The sequence below is a fragment of the Alligator mississippiensis genome, chromosome 10, assembly GCF_030867095.1.
Source record: "Alligator mississippiensis isolate rAllMis1 chromosome 10, rAllMis1, whole genome shotgun sequence".
NCBI classification, from domain to species: Eukaryota; Metazoa; Chordata; order Crocodylia; family Alligatoridae; genus Alligator; species Alligator mississippiensis.
In genome coordinates this window covers 3048803-3069569 of record NC_081833.1, presented here as the reverse complement: position 1 = coordinate 3069569, position 20767 = coordinate 3048803, and the positions used below count along the sequence as shown (strand labels likewise).

The window sequence follows — 20767 nt, the reverse complement described above, 5'->3', positions numbered from 1 at the left end:
GTGGTTAGAAACGGCAACCCTTAATTCTCGAAACCATGAGGGTTTCTATGAAACTTGGTGAAAATATCTGCATTAATAAGGACTTAGTACACAGAGATCTTGGGGCAGTAGGGGGGATCAAGCCTTGTCGGAGCTTGGATCCAAGCAGTGGGCTCCTTCGTACCTAGTGGTGGTAATACAAACGAGGTGAACGCTCGATTGAAGTTCTACCACGTTTAATTCAAATTTGACTACACTTCATTGACATTTTACCACATTTGATTGACATTTTACCATACTTTATCGTGTCAGGTATCCAGGTTGTAGCCCTATGGGTCTAGAGGAAAAGGCAATCGGGGCTCGTAGTAGAGATGATCTCTTTTATTAGACCAACAAGATTTTGGCAGCAAAAAATAATCTTTAATTGCAAGCTTTTGGGCACAGATGCCCCCTGAAAGCGTGCTATTAAATAATTTATGTATTTATTTATTTAGCGAAAAACTTGTTGGTCTAAGAGCGCATCTCTACTTGACTGAGACGTTACCATGTTTGACTGAAGTTTTGTCTCATCGAAATTTTACGTTTCACCGAAATTTTGCATTGCAGCACTGAAACGTTGCCACGGACTGAAACGTGACGTTTGATCGAAACGTTGGTTCACTGAAATTTGACGGTTTCACTTAACGTTTCAGCGCGACACGGTAAAATTTACATTTGATTGAATGTTTGACTGACGCGTTACGTTTGAAATGTTTCATCAATTCGTGTCGCTGAAATTTTACATTGCAGTATTGAAATGTTGCCACGCTTGATTGAAATTTGACGTTTCACTGAGATGTTACATTTGATTGAAATTTTACCAGGTTTCACGGAGATGTTACATTTGATTGAAACTTTACCACGTTTCACTGAGCTGTTACATTTGATTGAAATTTTACCAGGTTTCACGGAGATGTTACATTTGATTGAAATCTGCCGTTTGGCTGAAATGCAGTTTCGGTGAAATTTTAGGTTGCAGCACTGAAGCGTTGCCACGCTTGATTTGAAACGTTACCTTGCACTGACATGTTACCAGGTTTGATTGAAATGTTACCAGGTGTCACTGAAACGTCACGTTTGATTTTCCCTGACATGTCACCACGTTTCGCTGGAACGTTGCCGCGCTGGGTTGCAACGTTCGGTTCCGCTGACGCGATGTCACGTCGGACTGAAATGCTACACTGGAGGGACCCGCTCCGCTGCCGGGGGCGGGGGTCCGTGGGGGCGGGGCGGGGCGGGGCGGGGCCGCCCGTGAGGGAGCGCGCGGAGGAGCGGCGGCCGGGAGGCGGCTCCCTCGCGCCGAGACGCGGGCGAACAAAGGCGGCGGGAGGGGGCGGTGCTGCTGCAGGCCCCGCCCGGCTCGGCTCGGCCCGCCCCGCCCCGGAGCGCGAGGCGCCGCGGCGGCTGCAGAGGGGCAGGAGGCGGCAGCGGTGAGGCCGGGCGCGGGGCCTGCTCGGGCGGGCGCGGGGACACGTTGAGCACCAGGCTGTGTCCGCTGAGGGGAGGGAGGGAGGGAGGGAGGGGCGGGTGATGGGCAGCGCCGCCGCTGGGTGTGTGGGGTGTTTCCAAACCCAAGCTGAGGGGCGGGGAGGGTCGGTTTGAAGCGGCAGCGAGACGCCCGCCCTGGTTTGTGCCTCCGCTGACGGGTTTCTTGGGCCGCGTCGCACCCGAGGGTGCCAGTGCGTGCGCGCGCCTGCGTCTGTGTCTCGTGCAGCGCCCACGGCTCGCCCCCGGCCCTGCCTCGCTGCTGTCAGCGCCGCCTCGCCCACCCCCGCTTTTGTCTCGCGTGTTTGGTGGCTTTCCGGCCGGGCTTGCACGCCTGCGGCGCGGCTGGGCCGGGGGGTGGGCTGTGGGCAGCACGGCGGGGGCACACCAGATGTGCGCGCTCTTCATTGTCAGGTGTGAGGAGTCGGAGGGCCGGGCGCTTCAGTGCAGCCGGCGCGACAGGAAGTGCAATGTTGTGACACGGTCTGGCTTTTAGAGTGCTGTCGGGCGGACGGCACCCTCGTCTCTACGGCTCACGTAAGTGCAGGTAGTTCAGGTGAAGATGGGTCATGTCAAGACACACACATATGCAGACATACATACAGACACACACATACATACAGGATAGAATTACATACATACTATATACACACACGCGCACACACACATACATACATACAGGATAGAATTACATACATACATACATACATACTATATATGCACGCACGCACACATACATACAGGATAGAATTACATACATACATACTATATATGCACGCACGCGCACATACATACAGGATAGAATTACATACATACATACATACTATATATGCACGCACGCACACATACATACATACAGGATAGAATTACATACATACATACATACTATATATGCACGCACGCACACATACATACAGGATAGAATTACATACATACTATATATGCACGCACGCACACATACATACAGGATAGAATTACATACATACTATATATGCACGCACGCACACATACATACAGGATAGAATTACATACATACATACTATATACACACACATTGAACTGTAGCAGTCAGCCTGTTTTTGTTAAATCCCGCACCGCATCCGAGCGTTGTAGGGGTGAGGGGGGGAGGTCTGCTATGCCCTGTCTGGTTGTTCCCTTCCCCATCAAGTGCCGGGTAGCTCTCTGCTGTGCGCTTCACCAGACCAGTTTTAGGTCCTGCTTCTGGAATTGCTTACTCATGGCCTCAAATTGCTACGTGCGAGTTGTTCTGTTGATGTCAATAGAACTACCCACTTAGTAGAGTTAAGGATGTGCATAAGGCTGCGTAGACTTGGTTTCTATTTACAAAAAAAGGCATGTTAACGAGCAGCTTTACTAAAGGTGACATTTTGTTTTCGTTAAACTTATTTTGTTCATTTCTGCTTAAACAGTCAAAGCATCTCAGGATTCATGTTTAGGCCCAGCTTCTCAGTGTTGCCAATTCTGCTGATTTTTATCAGGAGTCTTGTGATCATTGGCACTTTTCCTTAGAGCCCTGGACTGAGTTGACTATTTGTGAATATGAGCTTTTGTGTATTTTGTTAAGGCATTCCTAGCCTTTAAGGTTTTGAGCAAAGCTTAAAGATGTGCACACCAAAAAGTTCTTTATGGTTTTATTTTGGGGGATAGGATGATTATTTTTTTTTAATCCTTGCGTTTGACTCTTTTTGCTATAGAGCATAGGTGTTAAATACTTCGAGGGAACGTTTTTACTTTTACAAACTTACGGGGAAAGTGTACTTACAGGATCATTAGAACCCTTTGATGTAGAGTTTGGGTATTAATTGGTGGCGTGGAGGGGGGGAGAATCTCCTTTCCTGCCCAAATATTGATCTAGCTCAAGCTGTCTCGGGCTGTGACCATTGACAGTGCCCAATATCCAGGACAGCTTCTCTCTCAATGGTAGGTTACACTTGTTCGGCTATTTTAGTGGTTCTTCCTTTATTCTGTTAATTATTCCAAGGTTTTTTTTGGAATTGATTGTGAATACCTCATTTTAGATCTCCTTTCAGAAGAACTTGAGTCATCAGTCTTCCGTGTGGAACTGTTCCTGTTCTCTTTTTTTCTTCTGTCTTTGTCTGAAAGATTCTGGTCAAATGCTTTCCATATAACCCTACCTCAACTTTTCTAATGCATGAAAATGATAGGTATGCATGCTGAAAATGTTTTGGGATCCTTACTTCTTGTTTTCTTGGATAAGCATTTTCAGAAGTGCCCTCGCTGGATGACTTTCTGTTATTTAATAATAGGTGTGTGTATAATACTGGTTCTGATCTCATGCCCTGAGCTGCACTCCAGTACGTAATGGAGTAATTGAGCCAGTCTGTCTCTCTTTATGAAATGTCCAAAGTCAGTCTAGCAGGCACTCTTATGCCAGCTGCAGCTCGAGGGTCAGGGAGGTAGTAAGGGAAGTGAGGGGGAAATGGTGAAATGCCTGCACCCTACATTTCTTCTACCTGCTGGCAAGCCTCAGTTAATAGCTTAAAGTTGTTATAATATTTATCGCTTGCTCAGCAGTTCTTGATGTGTTTGGGGCTCTTCCATACTGCTTCCTGGAGACAATTCAGTTAAGAAATGACAGATGCTAAGGACTCGGAGCCAGCTGGAGTATTATAGACTGTCTCTCTTAAATTTTCAGTTGAACCAGTATAACCTTGTAGCTGAGTCTGGCCATCTTTGAAATTTGGATCTGTTATAGGAGAAGGTGATCATTTTTGGATACATTAACTATTGTTCTGGGGATCTTTTAAAAGAAATACTAATTTCTCTGCAGCCAGAAAATATTCTTGTGATCAATTTTCATAGTATGAAGAAGACTTGTGTAGGTTAGTTTACATCTTAAAAGTCTGTTGCTGCAGTGCCAACATCTTTCTAAGATAGGGTCTTACCCGGGGTAACTGACAGATACTGAGCTTGAATCTCAGCCCCTTCTGGTCTCTTAGACTAAGAGTATACCTCCTCCAGGTCCTGGCTTTAGACCAGTGAATCTCAACCAGGGTGCCACAGCATTGTGGGGGTGCCTTGAGATCTTTTCAAGGGTGCTGCAGGGTGCCACACAATGTTAGCACAGACAGATGCGCAAATATGATCCTCATGATAAACCCAGAGATGTCAAATAAGAATCTGTAGTGTTAAAACCATTCTGACATGCTGCGGCTTTTTTGAGTTCTTTGCAATGCAGTAATTGCTCTATTATTCAGCTGTAGTTAAAAAAAAAAAAATTGAGTGGACAACTAAGAGCTGGTATTTTCTGAAGGGTGCTTTGCATCTATTGAAGGATGTCTCAAAGTTATCAAGAGGTGCCTCAAGTCTAGAAAGGTTGAGAACCACTTCCCTAGACTTGTGACATTTCTTTATCATGGAATTGCTCAGTTCAGCTCTGAGACTGGGTCAGGATTGCAATCCTCAGTGTATCAACTATTATTGCCTTAGCAGGGCTGCCTTATGTCCTGCACTTGCCAGTTCTTTTCCCTCTGGGAGCAATGATAATGCTGAGTACTAAACAAGCAGTTTCATTAAAGCAAATTACTTATTTAGAGTAAAGCATGTAAGAGCAGGGCTTGAATTACAGGGGAGCTTGGTGGGGGTGAGCCCCCACCCCATAAGAGATGAGAGGCCCTCCCCCGTAAGATTTGAAAATCATAACCTGGGGGGTCTCTGATTTTATTAGGGCATTGTAACAGGCAGCCCCCCCCCCCCTTTCTTTTTTGCAGACCCCTCCCCCTCCAAGAGTCAAAGTGTAATTCAAACCCTGTGCTCGGGGTTTGTAAATGATAAAACAGACTGCGCAAATGTCTGTCTTGCCCGGTGTTGAGACATCCTCCATAAGGAGCTCTTGGTAAGTCCGAGTTTTCTGTAGACCCTTTTGAAAGCCCTACAGGCTGGTTGGCATAGTCCATTTCCTTAATTAAGAAATGTGATTTCTTCATAGAAATTCTTAGTGGGGCAAAACCGGGCCTGCATCTTATTTGGAGACAGGCTATAGGATACTTGAAATTGATATCCTCTTCCATTGTCTTGTAATTACCTGGTGACTGTTTGTTCAAAGGTGGTTTATCCAGGTCCCTTGTGCTGTTTCTGTGCTTTTTCCACTCCCCACCAGGGCCCAGTAAATTCAGTCATACAAGCATATAACGAGCATGTAAATTATACAGTCCACCTCAATTGCTAGCTTACATAGCAGCTCCATGACTATCACAGCACTAATTTAAAAGACTAAGAAGGCTGAGAGTTAGGAAGGGAGGGAGTCTTATTTTGACAATAGTATGAATTGACCTAACCACTTTCTGTGCCCCAGGCCCAAAAATCTATCTGTGATGTTTGCTGTTGCTTCCTTGTTTTAGTCCTTCACTTACAGTTACATCAGTTAGATGCCTGGGGACCTGGATGTCCTTGTTCAGACACGTTCTGTAGTTGAGAATAACGGGAAATGGTATTCTTGAAGCCAGTTCCCACCTTCTGTTTCTAAATCATTTTAATCTCTAACTTCTATCAGAACTTCAGACTTTAAACAATTGAGAGATGCTCAAAGTGATGCAAGTCAGGTCTCTTCATGGACTGAATGTACTTATTATTAGCAAGGAGGATTTTTTTTTTTTCCAGGAGCCTACCAAACTCTGTAGGTAAACAAACTGGCTGTGTTGTAAGTGTACAAATGTACATATGCACACAGAGTTAAATGTAGGACTATAGCAAGTCCTCTCTTAGTGACTTGCAGGATTTTTCATTCTCTTTACTCTTCACACAAGATTTCAGGAGGAAGTTAAGGGAGGTTGCTATTTAAAAATGGGTTGCAAATGGTTGTTAACTTGTATATTAATGGGATCAAAGATCTTTCGGTTGGTTATGTTCTCTCTTCCGTTTGTTTTGTTGTTATCATTCTGCTCCTGGACTAGTATTTTATCATTAGGACTAATTGTTGAAAATAAATTGTTTCGGTAATTCCATCCCCAGTTATAGGTAGGAAGAGATGCCTGTTTTCTGCAGCATAAAATGCCTATCTGGGAGGCTGAGATGCTTTACTGGAGTTCCCCTTGGAAAGAATAACTAATTCTCATTGAAGGGTTAATATGAATTGTTTGCTAGGTTGGAAACCAGGAAAAAGTTCTTAACAGTTTCGGACTGTCTGTATGGAGTGGTGTGCACTGAGAAGAAGGGACCCTGTAGCCTTTTAATAGATGATAGCAGCCGTGGATTTTATAACATCTGTGGGGCCTTAAGTAACCAAGATTCTGCATTAACAACTTGAAGCAGAGTGTTATAATTTACACCTTGCTTTCTGCAAATTTTAGCTTTTGATCACTTATCAGTTCTTCCCCTTTTGTTAATTAAAGGTGGGAACTTTTCTCAAAATCTAACAGATTGTCTTCAAATAGCAACATAGCATTGCAAATAATTACTCATAATGTTGTTAGCCAGAAGCAATTTTTATCTGCTGCAGACCTCTTCAACTTCCAAATGTTTGATTATTAAAATGGGAGTGTCTGATTGTTTGTGCTGGTCGGTGGGCTGGATTGGGCCCTCATGCCTGGGTCTAGATTGCCTTGCCTCCATCCAGCTCCTTATGCCAGGCCCAGGGCCCTGTACCACCCTGCACCTCAGATCTAGCATGCAGGGTCACAGCCAACAGGGCTCCCCATGGGCTGGATATGCTCCAGGAGCCAGATCTGCCTTGTGGGCCAGGCCTTGAGCACCCCAGTCTAAGCCTGTGGCCAGGTCGTTTAACTAAGATTTGTAGCGTCCTATCAAGTGATCATAATAGTGTGAGATGCAATTTATACTTTAGTGTCCATAAACAGAGAATGATAGAAAATAAAGTTGAAAGGGGCATTGAGGTCAGTTTGTCTGTTCACTTGATCAACTGTACCTAAACAGTTGCTGGCAAATATCTAACATATTCTTAAAAATTTCCAGTATTTGGGATTTCACAGACTCCTGGGTAATTATTCCCATGCTTAACCATTCTCGCCCTTTGAATGGTAATTGAAATATCTCTTCCTATAAATTAAGTCCATTACTTCTTGTGCTGTCTCCAGTGGTCACAAGGAATGGTTTATAATGGTTCCTCTTTGTAGTAACCCTAACACATTTGAAGGCTGTTACCGTGTCTCCCCTCTAATTTCTCTTTGGACTAAAAATGTTCTTTCAAACTTTCATTGTAGGTCATGCTTTCTAGACCTCCTATCACTTTTACTGCTCTAGATTCTCTGCAACTGGTTTATATCTTTCTTAAACCAATACTAGATATAATACTCAAGCTGAGGCTTTACCAGTGCTAAACAGAGTGGAAGGACTACTAAATGTGTCATGCATGTGGCATTCCTGTTTATACATCCCAGGATGGCATTTGCTTTTTTGCAACAGTATGATTTGGACTTGTGTCCAGTCTGTGATCCACTTTAACTCCCAGATCATTTGCTGCAGAACTATTGACAAGTCAGCAAATACCTTCTTTGTATTTGTGCAGTTGATATTAGGAAAGCGTAATTCCTTGCACTTGTTTTTATTGAATTGTCCTGTTTATTTTGGACTATTTCTCTACCTTAAGATTATTATGAATTCTAATTCTCTCTTTCAAAGTTCTTGATCCCCTCCCAGCTTGGTATCTGCTGCAAATTTAGTAATTCATCATTTGAGTCATTATTGACAATATTGAATAATACCTCACCTGAGACAGAACCCCATTTAAAACACATTCCAGTCTGAGAGACAACCATTTTGTAAGTGTAGAGTGTTATTTTCCAGCCCATGTTTATAGTAGTTTAGGCTATATTTTCCTGGCTTATTTATGAGCAGTTAATTAGGCAGTGTCAAAAGCCTAATTTAAATCTGTTTTTCCCCTGTCCACAAGACTTATTACCCAGTTATCAGAGGAAATTTTGTTGACTGATTTATCCTTTTGAGTGGTATTATCAAGTATTATTATTATCATGGTATTATTGTGTTCAAACATAACCAGTGTTGTTATTAATTGAGTGTGCAGTGTTTATGGAAGAACTTCTTAGCCAGATAGTGAAGATCTTTGATTTCTCTTTTAAAACAAATTGATACAATTTAGTCTAGTCTGTACACATATGAAGAACTCCATAGCAAACGCATCTTTCTCCTGCAGTGATTATAACAGTATCTTTCAAAGGTAGTTCAGAGAAGCAGAAGACCAAATCAAATTTAATTTCATTTACATTAGCTAGACATAACTGTTACGTTATCAGAGGTGCATTTATCCAGGAATAATCCCTAAAGAATGAATGTAACTTATGTTATAAAATGTGAATCACTAGCAGTGCTCTTCTGATCCAAGTTTTAGAAGGTAGCAAAAGAAATTTATGTCCTGTGCTCTAAGTAGGATGGATGTCTGGTTTTAGGCCAAGTATATTCCCTTAACTCATGGTAGAAGTACTGTAGACCTGACTGGAATATATCTGAGTGCAGTTCTGCTTAGAAAAGTGAGTTGGTCCATTGATAACTTCTATTCAGCAGTTCTGTTTCTTGTCTTTAAGAGAGCAGTTATGCTTAGTTTGCTGGTTAAATATGAGTCCAGATCCATACCCAATTTCTGTTTAGGTGCTTAAATAATTTTTGGGGGCCTAGACTTAGGTTTGTATTCTTTGGAGCCTTGCAGAGCACTGTTGCAGGAGAACGAGCTGGTTTCCTTTTTGCCTTATGCCCAATCAGCTAAATTGTTTACCAAGTTACAAATGCAAAATCTTTCCTGTTGAGCATGAAGTACAAAAAACGCAACGGTCTGACAGACACATACTCAGCTGAATGCTTGGTGTGGGTAGTTAGCAAAACATCTTGTAAACGGAGTAAATGTGATCTAGTGTCACTAAGAAACAAACGTGGGGCCCCATGATGCAGAGTATTTTACTGTCGCACGCATATATAGATATATATAGATGAGTAATGTGTGTTAGACATCTCCGCACATCTTGTCAATATATCTCCCCCCACCCTGCATTTCACAGCATATTCAAATAAGTATGCATTGTAAGACATTTGGGGTCATCCATAATACCAGATGGATTACCTGGGTCATTCATTGCTGTGTTTCTTCTAGTTACTCCTGGTTAAACATGAATATCCAAATAACGCCAAGTTGTGTATGATACGGTCATAAATTCTCTGCATTTCAATTGAAGTAGTACCTAAAGATGTGTAGCCAAGGCTGTAGGTACCCTTAGCCCGTCACTAACAGTATAATTAAAATTTTAGCAACAATCAAATGAGGATTTAAAAGCAACCACTTCTGTAAAGGAGGTTGCATCACCACAAGCTGTGTTCTTCCTGGTTTGTTTCTAGTTTCAACTTGTTACTGTTTCCATAAAGTTTTGCAGCTGGAAATGCATGCTGTATCTTGCACGGAGCCTCGTGCTCTTCAAGTGCAGAAAAGCATCTAGTTGCCATTGGGATAATGGTCTTTAATACATATGTACATACAGATGCTGGGGTGATTTCCTTTATTCAAAATTATTTATACTTGAATAGTAAATGTGTACTGGATTACATAGGAACAATTTTAACAAGTTAATATGAGGTGGGTGTGCAGTACCTCAATAACATTAGGTCCCTGTAAACTGTATTAAGTTGGACACCTTAAATAACAAACGGTAAGATTACAAGTTTGCAAATCAAGAGTGCCAATCCCAAGCATCCAAAAACACTAAGGTTTTTAAGCAAATTCCTTTTAAATAAACGAGAATGCAAAGTTAATAATCTATTGGGTTCAATTTTTCATACTTTCCTTTGCAGGCATGAGAGAGACAAGCTGCCAGTGCTTTAAGAAAAATGTCATGATGTTAGAGTTGGCAGCACAAGCACTGTGTGAGATGTTAAAGTGGTTTTTTCCATAACTTTTTGCTACCTTAAACAAAATAAATCACTTGCTTTTTTCCTACATATTATAGTTACTCTTCCCCACAGTGTTTTTAGAGTTTTCTTTCAGATTAATGCTAGTCATAGCATTGTGGAGAAATACATATTTAACCAATTATGTAGTGAATTTTTATGGGTAGTTGATTAAATAAGATGTGTGCATGAGGTAGATACTATTCATGCATATTTCACAAAGAATCAGTATGATTAACAAAATTAACAGGCTGAAAGTGTTTCTACTTTAGAATTTAGAAATGTGTTGGCATGAAGAAACATATGCCAGGGTATTTCATTTCTTAAACTCTTGGCTTAATTTTAAGCTTAATATTTTTAAGAATCCATGCATGACCAATTGTGGATGAATTTACATCAAATAATTGTCACCCGTAGCTAATTCTACAAGTACACGGCACATGAAAAGTGGTGCTCTGAGAGCAGGCATGAAGAGTCAAGGTGGATGCATATGCGTGTAGATGTAATGTCTGTGGGAGACTGGCATACAGTGCAGATTTTAAGTCGATTCAGGCATTGTGCTGTTTCATTCTAGATAGTTCTCTTCCATATCTCTCTCTCCACATTATTCTCTGTTTCCACATGGAATCTACATTTAATTTTGTGGCTTAAGTCAGCCACAACACCATCAAAGAAGGTTCCTACTTTGAATTGTACAAGGCTCAAGGTGCCAGTTACTAGTAAAACAGTATCAGTGACAGTACTGCCCTTAAGAGAGAGTCTAGGAGTGGTTACAATACTCTGCTCTGTTGGGTGTTGTCGGCTAAATTTTTATAGCTCTATAATCTCTCTCCTTATAATTTCATAGTTCTTAAGGGGAATGACTAAATTCTTGGAACTTAAAGCAGTTGACTATAATAGCTATAAAATATCAACATGCTGAACTACGTATTTTGAATTTTAACAGCAGTTTATATGATCTGCTAGATCTAAATGTGCATCTTATAATGTGCCTTTATAATCTGGCCTGCATTTTTTTCAAAATGACTAGAGATTTTTCACGTTCCAGGTTCTTGAGTGCCCAACTCAAGCCTTCTGAAAGAGATGGATTTTTTTCAGAAAATGAGTGTCTTTCCTCTGGAAGATTAAATATTATTCAAATTGAACACCCAAAATTTGAGGCCTTCTATTAGCAATCGCTGGTGAAAATTTAGGTTTCTAAAAATACTCTTCCTCTCAAAATTTATCCTGCAAAATTCAAGAGCTGTAAGCATCCTTGTTGTTAACAGTGATTTGTGAAACTTTACAAACGATTAAGTTGTCTTATCTAATTTAGGATTGTGTATTTTAAAGAACAAATCACAAACTGATAGGAAGATAAATTACTTGCTTTGGCAATATAAGAGGATTTATTCTCTTGGACATTCTCTGCTATCCTGTATTTTAAAAGAAATAGCATTACTATGGAAAAAGTAATGGCAGTGTTTTTCATTTTCCTGTGGTTTCTCCCTCGTGTACAATGCATCTTCCTACAAAAATGGGGAGGAGAAAGTAGTGATCTGCAGCACCAAGTCCCGAGAAAAAACACTTTAATTTAAAATGTATGCCTTGTAAAATAAAGCGGTGTCTCTGGATATTTAATACTTATTAATATGGTGGGTTCCTAATCTTAAGGCTACAAGGTTCATCTTTTATTACCGTGTAGGATATGGCCAATTAAGGGAGATGCCTCAGAGTAGGAGCTTCAGACCCAAAGGGTTTGCAAAGGGTCAAATTGTATGTTTAATTCTGGTCTGAGAGATGGGATGCAAATTTAGAATTTAATTTTCTCTTTGAACTCCAGCATATTTCCCCCACAGATATTAATTAAAGGAAAGGGAGAACGGAGACTTTCTGTAGCAACTTAATGTTTGTGTTTCTTCAGCATCACTTGTCAAGAAAATCTGATTCCTTTTAGGCCACTGATGTTTCAGTGCTCTGTCTAATCTGACCTTTCTTTCTCTCCCTTTTCCCCTAACTTTGTAGGGCTCTGCTGTGTTTCTTCTTACCTTTTTTCCTTTGTAGCAGCTTCTGGTCCTTTCTTGAGGACATTGTGTCCCAACCCATCTTTCACATCCCATCCATTTAGGATGACCAGGAATGCCATTAGGTACATGGCTCAACTCTTGTTTGTCTGCCACCCGGCCTAATGGGGCCCCAGTGCCAGCTAGAGCATGTGAATGTTACCATAATACAAATATTTATAGCAGTCTGTGCTGTTGTGGGTTTAAGGAGCTGACGTTCCAAGGAGATGATTGAGAACCTGGAGAGTAACACTCAAAATTGTGTCATGCATGTTGTGTGCAGGATCCTTGCAAGCTCAGGGAACGTGGCTGTATTGTTTCATGAATCTATATTTAGAAGGCTTGCTCATGCTTATGATGAGGGATAGAAACATTTTCTGTGAAAACTGAGATTCTGGAGAGCTTACCTACATCACACAGGCCACAAAATTGCATCAAGGCAACTGGTGTATGCTTTGCCGGTCTGATCTTTTTAAGTGTAATTTTCTTTCCTTTTTGCATTTCTGTGGTGATGGAAGCGTGATGGACTACAGCGTTCAGTACGTTCATAGGTTGGGAATTGCATTGTGGTCATGTGTGGATGCATCCTATGCTGTTGTCTTCAGATGCAGTTTATTTGTGCAGGTGAGGTTTTTTGGGTAGATGTGATATCTTTTATTAGACCAACTGAGTTGTTGGAAAAAAGGTCTTTATGAGCTTTCAGGCACAAACACCCTTCTTCGTGTATAGGGAGACTGCTGTTCTGAGATCTCCGAGGAATGAAAGAAGCTAAAAGTGTGCCAGGAGGTGGGTGAGAATGTAAATAGGTGGAAATTAGGAAAACAAGGGGTAGAGAAGGGAGGGGAGGGGGAACCAACAGGGAAATAGTGTGTGAAGGAACGCCAAAGGTAAGCAAAGAAGACTGGGATGTAATTGAGTTCTCCAAGGTAGAAAAGAGGCAGTCTGTGAAAAAGTAAATAGCTGGAAATTAGTAAGACAAAGGGTAAAGATGGAAGGGGGGAGGATATAAATGGTAAGGCCAGGCAGGTACCTGGTGAATCAGATGTCAGGCAGGTTGTAATGTCATAAATCCAATGTCTATATTGAGTCCATAGTGTTTTGTATCCAGTAGATGGATGCAGGTACCTATGGGGATCCCAACCAGTCACATCACAGACCCAGAGTTTCTTCTTAGCTCTGGTTCAGTTTCAGTGGAATGTGTTGTTTCTGTAATGCTGGAACAATGCATAGGATGTGACGGTAGTCTCCTTCAACTTTCTGCTTGTTTCTGTATATGTTATTTGGCTCAACAGACTGTTTGTTTCTAATTAAGATTATTTTGCAGGGGAGCCAAAGGAAATGGAGAAAGGAGAGTATCAAAATCAAAGACGCAAGCTAGTTCTTGTATCATTTTAGTTATCAGAAGCAGAATATTATGTCAGGCCCCAGAGGAAAAAATTAAGTGTACAACTGTTTAAGTCAGTTTTTGCAAAGGAAAACATTTCCATGGTCCCTAAGCTCCACTAGGAGATGGTAATGTGAAAAAGAAGGTGCTGCCTCTTTTTAACATATGGCTGCACTTTTAACTGTGCAGATACATTTTTGGTAAATTTTATTGCTGTTGCTGGTTTGGTATATTGAGTAACATAGAGTTCCCTGGACTTGAGTATACAAGGGATTGTGTTACTTTTGGCCCGATTGAAGGCCTATGTATTGAAGAAAACAAATGACACAGCAGATATATAAGCCATGACTGCAGAGAACAGGATTAAAATATGAATGAGCACCCTAAGCCAAGAAATTCAATATTAGAATGTTCTCGCATCCTTTCTACATTAAGTTTAACGACCTTCTTTGAGAATTAATCATGGAAGCTACCTATGCAAAAGCAAAATGCAGCATTCTCCATGTTTGATAAAAATTGGAAGAAATCAGAGCTTTATACCTCTCCAGGCAGAAGATAGATGACTACAGTACTAAAAAGATTAGTGATGTGATGCTGCTGTTAGGTCATATCAGTAGAAACCTTGTTTGCTGGTAGCTTGGCCCCTTGGTTTGGAGGAAAAGAAGGACTCAGTAAGCACTGGAGACAAAAGTCCTCTTCCTCTTGTAGCAAAGGAGATTTATGTTTCTCTCAGCCCCTGCATCCTTTAGTTTTTGTTCCAGCCCATCATGCTTTGGCAGAAACAAAAGAAAACTTTCTGACTGAGGTTAATTCAGTCTCTTCCAAGGGAGAAAAGTCTACCAACTATTATGTTTTCAGCACTCTTTGTATCTTCAGATTTCCCCACAGATTATTTCTTCACAGGTTGCTCATAATCTCAGTCTAATATAGGGAGCACTGTAGAAAACCAGCACAGATATTTACAGAAGTTAATTATCCCTCCAGGAATTCTTTTCCTTGTTTAAAAATAAGAAATGCTAATATGAAGAACAGAGCAGAACACTGACCTGTAGTTTGCACTGATTTTTTGGGGGGGGGGTTCCCCTCATTTTTAAGGTACAATAAAATCAACATAAAAGCCAGTATGCACCCTCTGCAAAAGCATGTGTTTGTTGTAGATTTAAAAATCTATACAGCTTTATAGTGGATGCACAGAATGCTTTTCTGCTAATATAATATTTTTCAGAGAAACATGAAAAATTCTCCCTTAAGGTCAGTTAAGCTCTGTCTTTAGAGAACTTCAACAATAAATGCTGTTTTCTTTTCCAAAATTACATATATTTAACAGCCAAATATTTCAGGTTTCAACCAGCCACTGTTCTTATTGTAAGATGGGAATGGAAAGGCTAATGTGACTCTCTAACTGGAGAGGGTAAGGCATCTGCTAAAGTGAAGGTGGCATTGGTACCATTCTGTGAAGAGTTCTTGCAGGCATTCTGGCAGCCAGTCCACTGATTTATGACATCAGATCCAGTGAGGTCACAATATAGAGAGAGAAATCCTGTGAATGCATTCTTAACTTCTGTATTGCCTATGGCTGCACCCTAAGAGCCCAAGTTCAGGGGTTCTCTGCTTGCCAAAGTTGATGTTGTTACATGCTGTACAACCATCTGTACCTTTTGGTTGCTGTTCTGGGCATTAGTCTTGTGACTAGCAAGTACGTGGGACTTGGCAGGTAAAAGAAGGAAGATCAGATTTGCATTTCTTTAACAATACACTTGTAATATTCAGTGCTATATGTTTAGTTAATTTGGCACCATTTCAAAATGACAGCTTACTTTTTATCTGCTCACAACCATTTACTTTTCTGCTCACAACTATTTACTTTTTAATGGATAAAAGATACCGCAAATCTGAAGTTTCAACTCTTAAAATGTGACACCCATAGGAAAGTGACTGAAAGAACAGGCTGAAAAGCAGTCATATTTAGCTGATGTCTCTTGAAGGGAAGAATGTAGATTAAAACATACAGTATTTGTTTTGGCTGCATTGCCTGAACCCTAACCCCCTATATGTAGCTTGTCCTCTTAATTTGGAATGAGATACACCATAGTTTGGGCCTGTTGAGTGTCATTGACTTCAAGGAGCTTTTGCACAGATATAGGGGTCTGTCCTAATGGGTCAGTTGCTGGATTAGAGGGATAGATTGTAGATCCTATGGAGAGGAGTTATATCTCCATCAGCGTCTGGGTGTTGCTGGAATACACTGATAAAAATATCTACTATTTTTCACTGCAGAATTTCTCTTATTGAACAGCTGTGTGCAATGCTAAAAAAGTAAATCTTTTTAATATTTAAGGAAAAGCTAACAGCTTTGAAATCTGACTTCTTTTTCAAAATAGTTTGTGTTAAGTATGTTGTTTAGTAAATTTTTTAAGTATGATATCTAATGAAATGGAGCTGTGTAATGCAGCAAGAGCATCCATAAGGAGGCTGATCAAGTGGCAGATCTCATCTTCCCTTACCCTAACTATTAGTAGAGAAATACTAGTCTCCAGCAAAGGGTTGATTTAGTTAGACAAATAGGGAACAGTTTCTGTTCCCTGAAAGCTTTGTGTGTTCTGCTGTTCATTGAATAGAGGAAACCATAAGAACAAAATTTAAATGGTTTTGAGTTTGTAATAATAATATGGTTTATGTTATAACTGTGTGTGTCATAATGCTCTGAATACGAAAATTAAAAAGCAGGTTTCCTGCTTCAAGCATGTTCTAGCAGGTTTCTAATTCTCATGTAGGGAAGCATTTGGAATAAAACTATTACATGGCAACTAAACTGCCCCACACTTATTTATTCAGCTTCCTTTATGCAGGGGTACCAGTCAAAGGCTATAAGAAATGGGGAATCCACAAGTTTGAGTCATACTGTTTGACAGATTATTACCAACATCCTCCAGTCCCTTCCCATCTCTCTGGCCACCCACGAAGCTTGCACCTTCTCCAGAGTGGTAGTGTTGCCAGGACATTCCTACGGAGAAATGTCATGCAAAACCACAGCCTTTTGTTTTAGACTCTCTCTCATGCCCCCCTGCCTGCCCCAGGACCTGTTTTTGCTCCTCTTTTGGTAATTTAAATGTCTCCTTTAATCCCAGAAGGTGGAATGCCTTGCCAGAGATTTCAGGTTGGACCCCAGCTGTCATAGGTTGCTGCCAGTGGGCAAAGTGTTGAGCTATTGGAACTGGAAAGAACTGTATTGGACTCATCCAAGTATATCAGTGAAAAGGTCTTTGCTTTGCTAGTGTCTTGAGCTGTTGCTTTTCAACTGAATGGTCCTGTGCTATAATATGAAGTAGTTCTCACTCTTGATCTGTAGTTTTGAGTGCAAACTCTGAACAAAGGTAAAAGTGACTCAGCGTCCCTAATCTCTGGTGCTGTTTGTTGGTTCAAACATCATAATCTAGTGGGCTCAGTTAATATTGCAGGTGGAGCAAGCCACAATGGGAAACCTTGTCCGCTTTAGGGTGTTTATGGCTTGGGAGAGGCTTTACAGTATACTGTGGATATGACCTTTCCTTCTGACTTGCCTTAAAAACAGCAGCTGGAGTCCACCAGCTTTAACTAAAAAGTGTGGTGTCTTGCACCTAGCAGACTGGTGAGCAATGGACTGAGAGGCTCCTGTTGTCCATGTTCTTAATTTGGGCCAAGGTCAAACTCCCTGCTTTGAATGGCAGGCAATGATTTAATGTTGGAGATCTGCAAATAAGCGTGCCAAGGGAAGCTACAGCCCTAAAATAATGTGTCCACTAGTATGATGATTTTAATTTCACTTTTGTAGTAAAAAAAAAAAAAAGAGAGAGGGAGGGTTAATAATGACTGCTTAACTCTATCCACATACTTTCACCTGCTTAATTCCTGAGTAAATGTTTTTGGGTTTTTTTTTTGTATCAATGAAATGCCTTCCCTAGAGTTCTTAGACGCTTTTTTTCCTGAAAAGAGATTTTTCTCCAGTACAGGTTAAAAACATGAAGCTGACTATTCGTGCTGCTTTTAGCCTTGATTTAATTAACAGTGCAGATTATCTGACACTTAGTGCATTTGCATTATTTCAATAGAAAATACCTCCACTTGTTCACCAGGAAGGCAAAGTAGAATTTATTTTGCTAGTATAAGTAGGAACTTAATACCATGAAGTAGATATCAGGATAACTCTGCGAAGCTTGTCTGATACTTCAGACTTGATTGGTCAGTTGAGGAATAGCTTCAGTCTGTTGAAGTGTTCCTTAATCTTCCTACTTTTACATGGTATGGGCTTCCTGCTTTGTTAATTGTTCCCTTGGGAGGCAAGCAGTGAACAGCACCACAGCATTTACCATTGTGCCAACTATTGAATAAGTGTCTTGGGAAGCTTTTTCATTCAAGGAAGTAGCGGGGAGAAGGAATGCCTTTGTCTCTCCCTTGATGGGAGGGATTCTTTCTGAAGTTAAGGAGACAAGGAAGGTATTAAAAAATATGCCTTTCTGAATGAAGAAATGAACATGTCCCAGACAATGAAAAGCTACAGAGTTCCAGTCAACATCTGTCAGCATTAGAAAACTACAAATAAGGCTTTTTTTTGCATCTTAGCTCTTTCTACAGGATTGCCTGGTGTCTTGAAATGGTTGTCAAGGTCAGATGTTGAATTTCATGTAACGTGGCTATGCGTGCACACATGCATGTGTACACATAGCCTAGTGTATGTAGCTTGTATGTTGCTTTAATAACTGATCTTGAAAATAATTTCAAGACTGATCAGACAAGTCATGTAAATCTGACCTTGAGGAGAAGAATGTGCCCTTTTCAGCTCACTTAACTCCATCAAAATTTAAAAAGCTAGTTTTGGAGGGAAGAAAGGAATTTTTTTGTTTCCTAAAGAGATTTCTCTTTTACTGGGACAACTGATATATATTATAGCGTATAGTGGAGAGAGGTTTGTTGTAAGTTTTCAGTCTGGATAAGCCACAATTGTAAACCCCCAATAGCAGAACATACTTTTTAAAAAATGGAGTTGATGATAGAAGCACAAACCAACAAAGGGAAGGAACTTGGGTAGAGTCAATCAGTCGGCTTGTTCATAATTGCTGAGCCATGCAGTAGCATCAGCCTCAGTGGCCATGTGCAGTTCCTGTAGTCTACTGCTGGACTGCATAGTGAAGAGAAGTGTACAGTGAGGAACTGTAACAGAAATAGAGGGTTCAGAGATGAGCAACCAAATTATTAGAAGTTTCATGTGTGAACAGTGTGGGAAAAAATTAGTGGCTTTTAAGGGCCTTTAGATGTGATGTGAGACAATCTGTTAGATGATAAATGATATAGAGAAGGTAAATGGGAACACCTGGCTTATTTTTCTTTGTACAAGAAGAGGGAAGCATTTAATGCAAATTGAAAGCAGCAAATTTAAAATAGATTAAGGGAAATTGTTTGTTTGGGGTTTTTTTTAAATACAGTACAGTTAATCTGTAGGACCTGAAGTCACAGATTTTTTTTATTGAGTTATTTAGTAGGCTTCCAGGAAAGAGTGATGATGGCAATGACAATTTCAGTACGCAGGAATGGAGGTGGGGGGACAAACCCCCATGATTTAGGACATGAGTCGGTTTCTAACTTGGTTTGTGGAAAGCAACTCTCCTTAGGTGCAGGTTGTTCCATAGTTGTCGTTGCACTTAGAATCAAGTTAGACAGACAGGTTAGTTCAAGTATGGCATTTTGTGTGTTCCTGCCTTCCTCTTGAATCTTTCTTTATTGTGACTTGGACTTGCAACCAGCAAAGTTAAACGGCAGCATCAGGTAAAGTGAAACCGAACAAAATACCAAACTACACTAGTTCTTTTAGGTCTGTGCAGGTAGCATTGTTGCCTTTGTCCTGCTTATCTTCTTCCAGGTTAACCTGTGGCATACAGTTATTGAATGCCTCAAGAGGAGTCAGTATACTGCATCAAGATCTGACCAAGAAGATGGTCAGAACAAGCTACCTAGAGAAGTTATGAAATGTCCATCCTTGGAAATTTTCAAGAGCAGGTTGGACAGACACTTGACTAGGATGGTTTAATTGAGTTGATTCTGTCCTTGAGCATGGGGCTGGACTAGATGACCTTGTGAAGTCCCTTCCAGCCCTGTTTTCCTAAGATCCTAAAACCTGGTATCTCTCAAATCTGTGAATGTCACAGACCTTGACATCTTTTCCTTCTCTTATGTTCATCCCATGATATCAAAGTCCTCATGACCTTTTTCCTCTGAGGACTGTAGAAGGTTATCTTTCCACTTAATTGCTGTTAATAAGAGATGGGTTGAGTACAAATTACTTTTTAAGTTGAGTGTCTCGGTTAAGTACTGTCCAGCCTTATTTCTTTTCTTTGTCCCCTCTGTGGGATTTTAACAAGATCCAGAGATGTTTTTTACGTGGCAGAATCTGGATGGAGATATGTAGATCTTCCAAAAATATCTTGAAACTCAGGGGAGAAGACAGATGTAGGCAGAAAAGTATGAACTGCTTTATTATAGTGAGCCTGGGAATGTACTGAAGTAGTGAACTCTGATTTTTAAAATGCTCATTTTTAGTGAAGCATCAACATCCTTCACTTTGGGGTCAATGCTAAGCTGTGTGTGTTCTCTCTCTGTGGCCCATCCTATGTGAGAATTCTGGAGGGACCTATAATAATTCACTTCTGCAGCTGGGATTAATGAGGATTTTTGCAATTGTAATTTGAAACTATTTGAAGAGCAAGTGTTTTGTTGCCCTGCATAATGCAGTGCATAAGTGTATTGTTAAAGCTGGCTACAACTCTAATCAGGGATGCATTAAGCTATGTGTGTTTACTTGGATAACAATAACTGTCTTTGAGTAAGTTAAATGAGCCTGTTTCCTAATTGTTCAGAGTTGTATAGACATCTTTAGATGAGTCAGTTGTATGATGGGTAATTTTTAAAATAGATTTAGAAT

General features: G+C 40.6%; 1 protein-coding gene across 12 annotated transcripts in view; it reads left to right on the top strand.

Annotated features, from left to right (window-relative positions):
• Positions 1-1369: 1369 nt before the first annotated feature.
• Positions 1370-20767, top strand: part of CLIP1 (CAP-Gly domain containing linker protein 1) — an 89702-nt gene continuing 70304 nt past the window's right edge. For 4 of the 12 annotated variants that reach the window (XM_059713349.1, XM_059713350.1, XM_059713348.1 and 1 more), the window contains exon 1: positions 1703-2040. The gene's annotated coding sequence lies outside the window, so the exon portion shown is untranslated. Of the gene's footprint in view, positions 1449-1702; positions 2041-20767 lie in introns of those variants that run through there. The other 8 variants (XM_059713357.1, XM_059713351.1, XM_059713347.1 and 5 more) reach the window with 7 other exon arrangements.